This window comes from Ranitomeya imitator, chromosome 2 (genome assembly GCF_032444005.1).
Source record: "Ranitomeya imitator isolate aRanImi1 chromosome 2, aRanImi1.pri, whole genome shotgun sequence".
Taxonomy (NCBI): Eukaryota; Metazoa; Chordata; class Amphibia; order Anura; family Dendrobatidae; genus Ranitomeya; species Ranitomeya imitator.
In genome coordinates, this window is record NC_091283.1 from 329479924 (window position 1) to 329493406 (window position 13483).

At 49.4% G+C, this 13483-nt stretch overlaps 1 protein-coding gene across 1 annotated transcript in view; it reads left to right on the forward strand.

The window, feature by feature from the left end:
• Positions 1-5605: 5605 nt before the first annotated feature.
• LOC138663562 (oocyte zinc finger protein XlCOF22-like) overlaps positions 5606-13483 on the forward strand; it is a 34513-nt gene continuing 26635 nt past the window's right edge. The window contains exon 1 of the mRNA XM_069749808.1: positions 5606-5730. The gene's annotated coding sequence lies outside the window, so the exon portion shown is untranslated. The remainder of the gene's footprint in view (positions 5731-13483) is intronic.

Consider the following 13483-nt stretch of genomic DNA (forward strand, 5'->3'; position numbering starts at 1 on the left):
TCGTCTTTGTTCGACAGTTCCCATCACCACATCACACATATAGCCGGCAGCTTTTGTTTTGGCCAAAATATTTTTTAAGCCGCCACCATAACACGGTAGACACTTTTGGCCGGGCCCTACTCTACTGTAACCTACTAAATGTTTGTTAAAATATGCAATACAATTTAGGTATATTTTTATTTATTTTTCAATTTTTAAAATGACCTATAATACTACATACAAGGAACAAATACCACAGCACTATGACCAGATGACATATTACCACCACAGTGATCGAATAATATAAAATACAAGGAACAAATACCGCTACACCATGACCAGACCACATATTACCACCAATGACTGAATACTACAATACTGATCAGTAATAAAAAAAAAACCCCACAATACTATCACCAGCAGTGCCATTATACACAGGAGATCTGTAATTAGTATGCAGTGTCTGTGTACAGGTAATACAGCGATCACCGGTGACATTACACACAGGAGCTCTGTATATAATGTATAGGTAATACAGTGATCACTGGTGACATTACACACAGGAGCTCTGTATATAATGTACAGGTAATACAGTGATCACTGGTGACATTGTACACAGGACCTCTGTATATAGTATACAGTGTATAGTGTCAGTGTATAGGTAACACTGACTCACCAGTGACGTCTCTAGGTGAAGTCCTTCATCTTTCATCCAGCACAGACCGCCATCACTTCATCCAGCCAGGACTCGTCTCTGCAGGAAATAAAACAGTTATCTCGAGTTCCGCTTGTAGAACACATTACTTAATTTTCCCAACTTCTACATTACACCACATGAAGAAGGCAACATAGTATCACTCTACACAGTAACAGGACCGCCCCCCCATTTAAAACAGTATACTCAAAAAATAAAATAAATACATCACTGCAATAATAATATCCCTTAATTAGCCCCTATGGTAATATTCGCCATCCTAGCCCCCGTGTGTCTCATTCCAGGCTCCAGCCATATGTTCTCCCATCCTGCCCTCATGAGTATCCATTCTGCCCCATATGATCTCCCCATCCTGCCCCATCTGTTTCCAATCCTGCCCCATCTGTGTCCAGCACTCTGCCCCACCTGTGTCCAATCCTGCCCCATCTCTGTCCAGCACTCTGCCCCACCTGAGTCCAATCCTGCCCCATCTCTGTCCAGCACTCTGCCCCATCTCTGTCCAGCACTCTGCCCCATCTCTGTCCAGCACTCTGCCCCATCTCTGTCCAGCACTCTGCCCCATCTCTGTCCAGCTTTCTGCCCCCCCGTGTCCAGCTTTCTGCCCCCCCCTGTGTCCAGCTTTCTGCCCCCCCTGTGTCCAGCTTTCTGCCCCCCCGTGTCCAGCTTTCTGCCCCCCCCGTGCCCAGCTTTCTGCCCCCCCCTGTGTCCAGCTTTCTGCCCTCCCTGTGTCCAGCTTTCTGCCCTCCCTGTGTCCAGCTTTCTGCCCCCCCCCTGTGTCCAGCTTTCTGCCCCCCTGTGTCCAGCTATCTGCCCCCCCTGTGTCCAGTTTTCTGCCCTCCCTGTGTCCAGCTTTACTGCCCCCTCCCCCGCCTGCCTCTTCTCCTCCGCCGTCTGACTGGTCCTCCGCCGACCGCCGGTCCCCCGCTGCCGCCGGTGCTTGCCTCTTCTCCTCTGCCGGTCCCCAGCTGCCGCCGGCGCTTGCCTCTTCTCCTCTGCCGGTCCCCCGCTGCCGCCTGCCTCTTCTCCTCCGCCGGGTCCCTCGTCGTCCGGTGGTCCCCCGCTGCCTCTTCTCTGCTCCCTCCGCCGTCCACGAGGTGTCACACCGCCGCACGCTGCTCTGGTCCCGGAATGAGGAAGTGGAGCAGGGCAGCGTGTGACGTCACTAACTTGCGGCGGGCGGGCCCATGATGCACCGCGGGCCCGGCCGCCTTAAAGGTACAAGGCTCATTTACAGACAGGCACAGCACAGTGGCACTGGCAGCCGCAGCCTGAATAAAAATGTCAGGGGGGGCCCGAACAGAGCGCGGACCGGACCGGATGCCAGCGTGCTCGCTCGGGCCCCCCTTTTTGCTCCTCATCACCGGGCCCCATACGGCAGTGATGCCTGTAATGCCCTGATGGCGGCCCTGAGGACAATGATGGGGTGGAGAGGGGTCGCATTATACTTTATGAGGTGGCTACATTATATTCTGTGGGGGACTGCATTATTCTCAGGGGACTACTTTATATTATGGGAGGCTACATCATACTGTGTGAGGGGGCTACAATATACTCTATGGGGGGCTGCATTCTCTCACTTGACTACATTATATTCTTTGGTGGCTGCATTAAACTATATGAGGAGGGCTGCATTATACCCTATGAGGGTGCTACATTATATTCTATGGTGGGGACTGCATTATACCTGAGGGGGTTGCATTATATTTTGTGGGGTGCTGCATTATATTCTATGAAAGGGGACTGCGTTATATTTTATGAGGGGGCTAAATTATATTTTATGAGGGGGCTACCCCAACCCCTGCTACATAATTAAGATGTGAACTACCATATATTATACCCTGTTATTAGCACTTTTTCACTGCACAATTGGTGGTCTTGTATCTATTTCTATGTAGCTACATAGTGGGCCCCAAGAATGATTTTCTCTGGTGGGCCCAAGGTGCTCCAGTTTGATGCTGGCTGCAATGAAACAAAGAGTGAAATATTTAAAGGGGTCTGAATACTTTCCATACCCACGGTTCTGTATATCCACTATCCAACTAAATTAAATCCTCATAGTGATCAATTATATGCATATATGCAACTATATCTCCAAAGGTCATATCCAGACAAAAAGGAAAAATCCTATAAATATAGATACAATTCTCATTGAATATAACTCGTGCTGTGACGGCTGTGATCCACATCCACAGTACTGGTACCACCAAATAGGGTTACTGCTGTATGAAAGGACACCGAGCAGAAGGAAAGTGCATGTGTGCATGAACTGGAAGCTGCTAGAATAAAAATCCATGTTACAATCATAAAAACAATAACAGCAGACATATAAAGTGACATTTAACATGTTTGTTTACAGATAGGCCGGCGATCACAGAAATGGGGCGTAACTAATATTCTCATTGAGCCAAGATGGACGGAGTGAGTCAAGAGTCCAAATCGATCTGGATTCAAGTCTCCTAGAGATCCCACCACCACGGACTACGATCATGTCGGTACCCCTGACCCAGAGAAGGCTGCCATCACAGTTATGGTAAAATGTAACATGGCGTGGGAGTGTTTATCGTGGATCCGTCCTCATGGGCCGCCGCAGCAGTGACGCCGATTACATGCTCTCTAATGCGTATTGTGTTGTCAATACGACATATATCATAGTACAAGGACACACTGCGTAATAGACGACATTCGTGCTTGTCCATGTGATTCCGTATTGTCGAAATCGACCGGAATCCGAAAACATATCACAGCGGTCAACATCTGAGCACGCCACGCAGCGGCCACATGGGACGCACCCACGCTGCCTCGCAAATGAATCAAGGAACGTAGTGGCTGATTCGCCCACGTAACGACTTCGAACCAGATGGTTACATACGTTCTTGGAATGTCGTGCCGTGATGGCAGCCCTCTCAGGTAAGAATGCTGAAATAATGGGCTCTGCCTTCAGGATGGGCCGTAATCTATCAAGTGCGCTCCTCATAAGTGGGAATTGGGAGTGAAAATGAGTGACAAACCGAACAATGTCCTGGTCCTTCCTTACCTCAGATTTATATAGAAGGCTCTGTCTAGAAGAATGCTTTGCCCTATTATGCTACTAGCCGTCGTTTCAGGTCCTCCGCCTGTATTCTAAAATCAGCATCATGGATGGATTGAGTGATGTGCCCAGGGTGTGAGGGGGAGGCGTGCAGTGCCATGTTTGTGGAAGTAGGTTTGCGGAATATATCGGTTTGTATCTCGCCATTAGTATCTCTATTTATTGTTACATCAAGGAATTCAATGGCATCGCCACCACTTTTGTATGTGATGAAGATGTTCCGGTCGTTGATATTCAAGAAGGACATGAACTCCTGTAGCCCTGCCAGATCAGCAATATGTCATCAATGTACCGTGTCCAGGATAGGACGAGAAAGAGGCCTTCTGCCATCTGACCAATAAGGTGTGGTATAAGAAGCTCACCTTCAGCCTCTTGTCCACATATACCACACAATTACATACCATCATTGGTAGAGCTAGAGAGTGGGACCATTACTAAGGAATTGGCTACGGCCCTGATGATTTCACAACCTACCATTCCCACTCTCTATTTGTGGCCTAAGATTCACAAGGACGCGCAGACGCCCCCGGGGTAATGTGCCTCCATTTTTTAGAGTACATTGTGTGACATTTTCAGTCTACCTTTCCCCCTCACCTGGTCCCTTTATGTTTAATAATAACAATGTTCAGATCCAAGGAGCACCGTGTACGGCATCAATGGAGGGAGCAGCGGAGATTCTCTTATCACTGGGATCCCACTCAGCATAGTCTGCACTGCGGACTATATACCCGAAGCATCACACATGGGTCCGCTCTGTGCGCAGGGTACACCCAGTACTTATTATTATTTATTATTATAGCGCCATTTATTCCATGGCGCTTTACATGTGAGGAGGGGTATACATAATAAAAACAAGTACAATAATAATACAAGTCATAACTGGTACAGGACGAGAGAGGAGCCTGCCCGCAAGGGCTCACAATCTACAAGGGATGAGTGAGAATACAGAAGGACTTCTGTTATATACAGTCACCTCCGTACTCCTCGTACACATAGGGCTCCACTCCGTACACCTAATACACATGCGGCTTCGCCCCGTACACCTCATACACACTGCTCCGCTTCGTACACAGGGCTCTGCTACATCCACAATGTAAACCCCTCCTGACCCCACACATAAACTTCCCCTCCTCCAGCACCATGACAACAAGCACAGCAGAGTCCTGCATACACTGAGGCCCCTGATCATGTGACCCCTGACTCCTCCCCTCCTGTGACCTCATCACAGGTCCTGTTCGCACAGAGAGAGCAGCCATATAAGTGGAGTAGTGCAGCTCTGCGGGTGGAGGTCGGTGCTGGAGGCCCCATTATTCTCTATGTGGAGTGCGGCTCTGGGGGTGGAGGTCGGTGCTGGAGGCTCCATTATTCTCTATGTGGAGTGCGGCTCTGGGGGTGGAGGTCGGTGCTGGAGGCTCCATTATTCTCTATGTGGAGTGCGGCTCTGCGGGTGGAGGTCGGTGCTGGAGGCTCCATTATTCTCTATGTGGAGTGCGGCTCTGGGGGTGGAGGTCGGTGCTGGAGGCTCCATTATTCTCTATGAGGAGTGCGGTTCTGGGGGTGGAGGCCGGTGCTGGAGGCTCCATTATTCTCTATGTGGAGTGCGGCTCTGCGGGTGGAGGCCGGTGCTGGAGGCTCCATTATTCTCTATGTGGAGTGCGGCTCTGCAGGTGGAGGCCGGTGCTGGAGGCTCCATTATTCTCTATGTGGAGTGCGGCTCTGCGGGTGGAGGCCGGTGCTGGAGGCTCCATTATTCTCTATGTGGAGTGCGGCTCTGCGGGTGGAGGCCGGTGCTGGAGGATCCATTATTCTCTATGTGGAGTGCGGCTCTGCGGGTGGAGGCCGGTGCTGGAGGCTCCATTATTCTCTATGTGGAGTGCGGCTCTGCGGGTGGAGGCCGGTGCTGGAGGATCCATTATTCTCTATGTGGAGTGCGGCTCTGCGGGTGGAGGTCGGTGCTGGAGGCTCCATTATTCTCTATGTGGAGTGCGGCTCTGCGGGTGGAGGTCGGTGCTGGAGGCTCCATTATTCTCTATGTGGAGTGTGGCTCTGCGGGTGGAGGTCGGTGCTGGAGGCTCCATTATTCTCTATGTGGAGTGCGGCTCTGCGGGTGGAGGTCGGTGCTGGAGGCTCCATTATTCTCTATGTGGAGTGCGGCTCTGCGGGTGGAGGTCGGTGCTGGAGGCTCCATTATTCTCTATGTGGAGTGTGGCTCTGCGGGTGGAGGTCGGTGCTGGAGGCCCCATTATTCTCTATGTGGAGTGCGGCTCTGTGGGTGGAGGTCGGTGCTGGAGGCTCCATTATTCTCTATGGAGTGCGGCTCTGCGGGTGGAGGTCGGTGCTGGAGGCTCCATTATTCTATATGTGGAGTGCAGCAGGTAAAGACCCCATTATTCACAGGTGTCCCTTCTAATTGGGGGGGAAACCATCACCTCTAATAATCCTCAGTTCTGACAAACACTGAGAAGTGCCCCTTTATGGAGGCGACAGAAAGTCTGTTTAGTCACTTTAGCTTCATAGTATCAGCTCTAATCCAATGGGGAGAAAGCGATTTACCCTGAAGAGTCACAGATTGTGGGGTGTTATAAAATGTTATATTTAGGGGGGTTTTGTGTTGTCTCCCTATATGAATCACAATGGTTTTGTTCCCTTTCCGCTGATAGATACAAATGACCCAACTATGAAAGACGGGAACCAAGGAAACCTGTATTACTCTCATAGTACGGGGCCCCTTTATTGGCCTCCACACTGTATAATGTTCCCCCAGTATCGATATCCTCCGCACAATATGATAGTACAAGAAGCCCCACACAATCTGCTACCACCCAAACCACTAGGTAATAAATTCTCTCTTATCCCCGTTCTTGATGCCTTACAGTGCCACCTTCTTGGTTCCCCAGTACATCCATACTCAATTTTATTTTATCTCTTGTTTCTTTCATGTAATACCTTATGTACTCATGTATAAGCCGAGTTTTTCAGCACGTTTATTTTTTTTCTGCTGAAAACGCCCCCCTCAGCTTATACACGAATGATGGTCCCAGAAAGCCGGAGGGGGAGTGGAGGTCAGCGGGTCACAGAGGCAGGAGCCGGTGGCTGTGGCTAAAGCCTGTGCCGCTGCTGTAGTAGCTCAGTGCCAGCCACAGCCGCCGGCTTCCAGCCATACATCGTACTCGCCTACCGGTGTGCCCTTGGTGCTGGCACTGCATCTAGTTCCGGCCGCCTAAACCTGGAGCTCTTCCTGCCGAGTGATCATGTGGGACCGCTCATTAAGGTAATGAATATGCATGCCTTTCCACTTCCATAGGTGTAGGCGCATATTCATTACCTAATGAGCAGGGCCACGTGATTGTTCAGTACAGGAAGAGCTCCAGGCTCCGGTGGCCAGAACGATGCAGGTTGCGCAGGTAGGTGAGAGGGATGTGTTTGATCTTTTTAATAAAAAACAAAACAAAAACCATGCATAGGGATAAGGAGCCATGCATACCATGATCGGGATGAGGGGACAATGCATATCTGGCTTATACGCGAGTCAATCAGCTTACCCAGTTTTTCGTGTAAAAAGTAGGTGCCTAAGCTTATACTCAAGTATATATGTTATATGGAATCCAAAGCAAAATTGCTAAAAAATAAAAAAAACCTATCCAGAAAAAAAAAAAAAAACACTGTACATGGAGACATTAGCATTAGATAACTCCTGTCTTGTTGTTCTTACAAACTGTTACAGAACCCCCCCAGCACCAATAATATGTTATGTAGTATATTTTATGTATAATAGTTTCCATTTGAAATGCATCAGTCCACAGGCTGCGCCCCTGGACAAGATATTCTCTTTCTGACCTCCCCCACCTTTGTAATTCCCACAGTAAATATTGGCAGGCTCCGGCCCCCTGCGGCTATTGTAATGTATGTCTGGCCGGCTGTTTTCCTATTGGCCTGCCCTGTGTATCTGTGTTATATATTCTGTGTGCTGTCAATAAATATAGTTCTTACCGATAACGGTATTTCTCTGAGCCCATGACGGCACCACGGAGAGAGGGGATCCGCCCACCAAGGACAGGAAACCTACGGATAAAAAGGCGGTACCACTCTCCTGCATCAGTTGTTTTACATAGAGAACGATGGGAGACTACTAAAACATTTGTAAATTTTAACTGTTTATCATAACGAGATACCGTGTGTTTAAAGACTATGGCACTAATTTGATGTGCGCACCCATAAGTGAAGGGAGGGAATGTACGGGTGCCGTCATGGGCTCAGAGAAATACCGTTATCGGTAAGAACTATATTTTTCTCTGATCGCCCATGACGGCACCACGGAGAGAATTGCATAGATAGTACATTCAGGGAGGGACCACCGCCTCCAGAACCCTTTTACCGAAAGTAAGGTCTGAAGAGGAGATTAGGTCCAATCTATAGTGCCTATAGAATGTGGATGGTGAAGACCAGGTAGCAGCTCTACATATCTGGTCTATGGAAGCTCCGGCCTTCTCCGCCCAGGAAGTTGCCACTGCCCTTGTTGAGTGAGCCTTAACCTCCCCGGGAACGGACATCCCACTTGCCGAGTATGAGAGACTGATGGCGTCCGTGATCCATCTTGCTATGGTGGCTTTGGATGTTTTTTTCCCCTTCCGGGGACCCTGGAAACACACAAACAGAGAGGGATCCTCCCTACTCTCTCTAGTGGCTTCTATGTAATGTAAGAGACACCTTTTTACATCTAGTGTATGTAATGTTTGTTCCTCCTTATTTTTAGGGTTGGGACAGAAGGAGGGGAGAGATATCTCTTGGGACCTGTGAAATTTTGAAGCCACTTTCGGTAGATATGCTGGGTCTGTTTTTAAAATGACTCTATCCTCTAGAAATTGTGTGTAGGGAGGATTGGCTGAGAGAGCCTGTAAGTCGCTAACCCTACGGGCAGAAGTGAGGGCGACTAACAGAGCAGTTTTTTTCGAGATAGATTTTTCAGTGAAGCTTCGCGTAATGGTTCAAATGGAGTACTAGTCAGGGCTTTAAGGACCAAGTTTAAGTCCCATTGAGGAACAACTTTTACTGGAAGAGGCCTCGATCTTCCTGCTGCCCTGATAAATCTAGAGACCCATCTGTTTGAAGCCAAGTCAAAATTGAATAGGGCTCCCAAAGCTGCCACATGAACTTTTAGGGTACTAGTGGCCAACCCCATCTCCAACCCATTTTGTAGGAATTCTAGTATGGAAGTAAGGGGAATTTCTTTCCCTATTCTTACACCTGAAGAAGACAGAAATTTTTTCCATACCTTGCCGTATTGTTTTGTTGTAACCGGCTTCCTACTTTGTAACAGAGTTGAGATTAGCCCCGGAGAGAACCCTCTGCTCTCTAATAATTTCCTTTCAAGAGCCAAGCTGTCAAGTGCAAGTTCTTGACTCGTGGATGACAGACTAGGCCTTGCGACAATAGATCCTGAAGGTCTGGTAATACCCAAGGGTCGGATATTGACATCTTCCTCATCCATGAGAACCAAGGTCTCTTCGGCCAGAACGGGGCAATTAAGATGACCAGCGCCCCGTCCTCCCGAATCTTCCTCAGCACTGCTGGAATCAGAATAAGAGGAGGGAAGGCATAGACAAGATGGTGACCCCAAGATATCAGGAAAACGTCCACAGCTACTGGGTTCCCCAGAGGAGACAGGGAGCAAAAGGAGGCTACTTTTTTGTTTAGATGGCTCGCAAAGAGATCTATTTTGGGAACACCCCATTTTTCTGTGATCTGGGTGAATATTGACCGATTTAGTTCCCATTCCCCCTGTTTTAGGCTGGACCGGCTGAGGAAGTCTGCTTTGTAATTGTCTACTCCCCTTATGTGTAGGCTTGTTAGGGATAAGAGATTGCTCTCTGCTATTTGCAGGATTGAGTCGGTCACTTCCATTAGATTTTTGGAACGGGTACCCCCCTGGTGATTTAGGTGAGATACTACCACCCGGTTGTCCGACATTACTCTTACATGGTGAGAGTGAAGGACCCCCAAGAATTCTTGAAGGCCAAATTTTACTGCAAGGAGTTCCTTCATGTTGGAGGATTTGTTTACAAGAGATGGAGACCAAATGCCCTGGGCTACTAGGTCGCCCAGATGGGCCCCCCACCCTGAAGGGCTTGCGTCTGTAGTCAGGACTTTCGAGACCTGAATTACCCATGGGACTCCCTGGGAAAGATTTTCCTGCGATTTCCACCATGTTAGAGAGTGATTGGTGCGAGGAGATAGAGTCAACTGCCCGTCTAAATGCCCTCCTAGATGGATTTGCTCCGATAATATCTGCCATTGAAGGACTCTTGAATGTAATTGGGCCCACTGGACCGCTGGAATGCAAGAGGTCATGGAGCCTAAGAGGGACATGGCCTGATGGAGTGTTATGGAGGGGAGAGATTGGGTTCTTGATACTAAACTTTTTAGTTTTTGTATCTTGTGCTCTGGGAGCCGACACTCCATCTTTTTGGAGTCTAGAGTGAGACCTAGGTACTCCTGGACCTGAGAAGGCATTAGTCTGGATTTCTCTCTGTTTATTAGCCAACCCAATTCCTTTAAAGAATGCATCACTATTGCCAGTTGATCCTCGCAATGTTGCGGGGAGGAGCCTATCACCAAGAAATCGTCCAGATATGGAACGATTAGGGTATTTTCTTCCCTGAGGTGAGCCATTACCTCTGCTATCAGCTTTGTGAAAACCCTCGGGGCTATGGCAAGGCCAAATGGTAGAGCTGAAAATTGGAAGTGATTTAGGACTCCCTTGATGTGAACTGCCATCCTGAGGAACCTCTGGTGATCCTTGTGTATTGGGACGTGATAATATGCGTCCTTTAGGTCCAGGACCACCATGAAGCATTGGGGAAACAACATTTTGATAGATGATTTTATCGTTTCCATCTTGAATGCTTGAACGTCCAAGTAATCGTTTAGTTTTTTTAGATTTATAATGGTCCTGAAGGAACCGTCTGGTTTCTTCCTCAGGAATAGAGGGGAATAGTACCCTTGCCCTCTTTCTTGTGGGGGAACCTCCAGGAGTACTCCCTTTTTTACTAGCCCGATGACCTCGTTTTCCAGTGCCAGCTGTTCTTCTGCCGAAGATCTTATAGATGTCATCGTAAAAGAGGGACGGGGGCATTTTTTGAATGTCAGCCTCAGACCTGATTCTATGATGTTTAGAATCCATTGACTGGAGGTAATCTTTTTCCAGGCTGGGAGAAAGAGAGATAATCTCCCTCCCACCTGGGGCGAACCTTCATTGAGAAGGCTTCTTGGTATCGCTGGGGTTTTTGTTAAAGATGAACCCCTTGTTCTTGTTCCTCTTATCCTCCCACTTTCCCTGGCCTCTCCCAGGGTTCTTACGGAAAAACCTCTTGTTCCGAAAGGGCTTCCTGTAAGAGGGGAGACCAAGAGAGGGAAAGGACTTTTTCTTGTCCCCTGCTTTTTCCAAGATATCATCTAATGTGGAACCGAACAAAAACTCCCCTTCGCAGGGGATAGTACACAATTTTGTTTTTGTTTGTAGATCGCCAGGCCAATTCTTAAGCCAGAGGGCACGCCTGGCCGCATTAGCAAATACTGCCGACCTGGCAGCTAATCTTATAGAGTCTGCCGAGGCGTCAGCCAGAAAGGCCGCAGCTCCCCTTATTACGGGTAATGTCTTCAGCATCAAGTCTCGGGAAGTTTTCCCTTTTAATTGACCCTCTAGTTGATTCAACCAGATCATTAGGGAGCGAGATGTGCATGCTGCTGCCACTGCCGGTTTCAGGCCTCCTCCCGCTGACTCCCAAGAGCCCTTGAGGAAGGCATCCGCCTTCTTGTCCATAGGGTCTTTTAGGACCCCCATGTCCTCGAACGGGAGAGCGAATTTCTTTGATGCTTTCGCTATTGCTACATCTAATTTGGGGGCTTTTTCCCAAAAGGAGCAGGATTCATCCTCAAAGGGGTATTTCCTTTTGGGAGTTAGGAGAGTCTTTTTCATGGGTTTTTTCCATTCTTTTTTGATTAACGCTGCAATTGTTTCATTAAGCGGAAAAGCTCTTCTCTTTCTTTGTTCTAAGCCCCCAAACATAATGTCTTGTGCTGATTTTTTAGGGTGGGAGTCTACTAACCCCATAGTACTCCTCACTGCCTTTATGAGGCCATCAGTGTCCTCTAATGGGAAACAATTGTGACCTCCTGAGGAAGAAGTGGATGACGAAGATGTGGAGGAGGAGTCGGAGGATACCGAACTCGCACTATCGCTGTCAGATTTAGAGACTGGGGACGGGGACCTGTGTCTGGTCCTTCTCCGTTTTTTTCCCCTTTTAAGGGATTTAAAGGTGTCTTCCACCTGCTCTTTAATCAGGTTTTTAAGATCTGTTGCAAACCCGGGCAGGCTTTCTGATACCGTCTGCTGTATGCAAGAATTACATAGCTGCTTCTCCCAGGCGAGTGGAAGATCCTCTTTACAGATGGCACAGACCTTGTGCTTGGTTTTACCTACGCTTTTCCTCCCCTAAAAGAGACAAATAATAATCTTACTGTCTCTAACTTTCACGAAGATCAACTTACCACCTCCAGGACCCATAAATACCGGTTGGGAATTCTCAGCCTCTGGCTTTTTCCCCGACGCCGTGCTGGACTCCTTGCTGTGTTGAGACCTTTGGCGTTCTTTGCTGGTGTCCTGGTAACCTTTCTGCTGTCGCCTTTTTTGCTGCTGCGGCGATGCTATAGGTGGAGGTGATTCAGGCAAGGGAGATGCCGGGTCGCTCATACTGCTGCTGCTGGTCTGCGCAAAACAACACTTGCTACGATGGCGCTGACATGACTGCTCCTGAGGCTCCTGCCAATATACTGCAGAGCCACTGGGGGGAAGTAAATCCTCCCATTTAAACTTTCCCGCCGCTCCTCTTTTTTTTTTTTTCCGCCCGCGCCCGGCCGGCGCGAGGAGTGCTGAAACGCTGGCGCCTGCGCAGATGCTCCTGCGTCTTGTAGAACGCCTAAGCGTCATGTCGGGATCTATGGAGCGTCCAGACTACGGCGAGGAGCGCCGAACGCCGACGCCTGCGCAGTCGCTTCCGCGGCGCCCCGGCGTCTCGCGAGACCAGCGCAGCTCCGGGCATGCGCCGACTTTCCAAGATGGCGCTCGGAGTACAGATATGGCGCTGCTGACCGGCACCCCCGGTCCTATGCAGACCCTTATTGCGCGGCTCTGCAAGCCCGATGGCGTTGCAGTGTGCAGGCTGACGCGTGCTAGGGGAGGGCCACGCCGCACCTCCCGCAACCACAGAGGGACCCCCCTGGTTGCCGCTGCTGCATCTTACCTGAGGAGGTGACCGCGAAATCCTTGTCACCTCCTCCACGCACCCTTGAGGCCCACTAGCCCCCAGCGGTGGTGCCTCGGGTCACCACCCCAGCCGAGGCAGAGGGACCCCAGCTGCCTGAATCGGACTGGTTGGCCCCGGAATTCCAACGCTGACTGGTAAGTCCGTAGGTCTCCCATCAAGGACAGGAAACCAACTGATGCAGGAGAGTGGTACCACCTTTTTATCCGTAGGTTTCCTGTCCTTGGTGGGCGGATCCCCTCTCTCCGTGGTGCCGTCATGGGCGATCAGAGAAAAAAGGTGTTCTTTTAGACTGTAAATTCGTGGAGTAGCAGTCAGCTTTTATATGCTCTCACGTAACCAAGGAATTCCAGCCAGCGTCCTTCAGAATCCAGCAAAAGC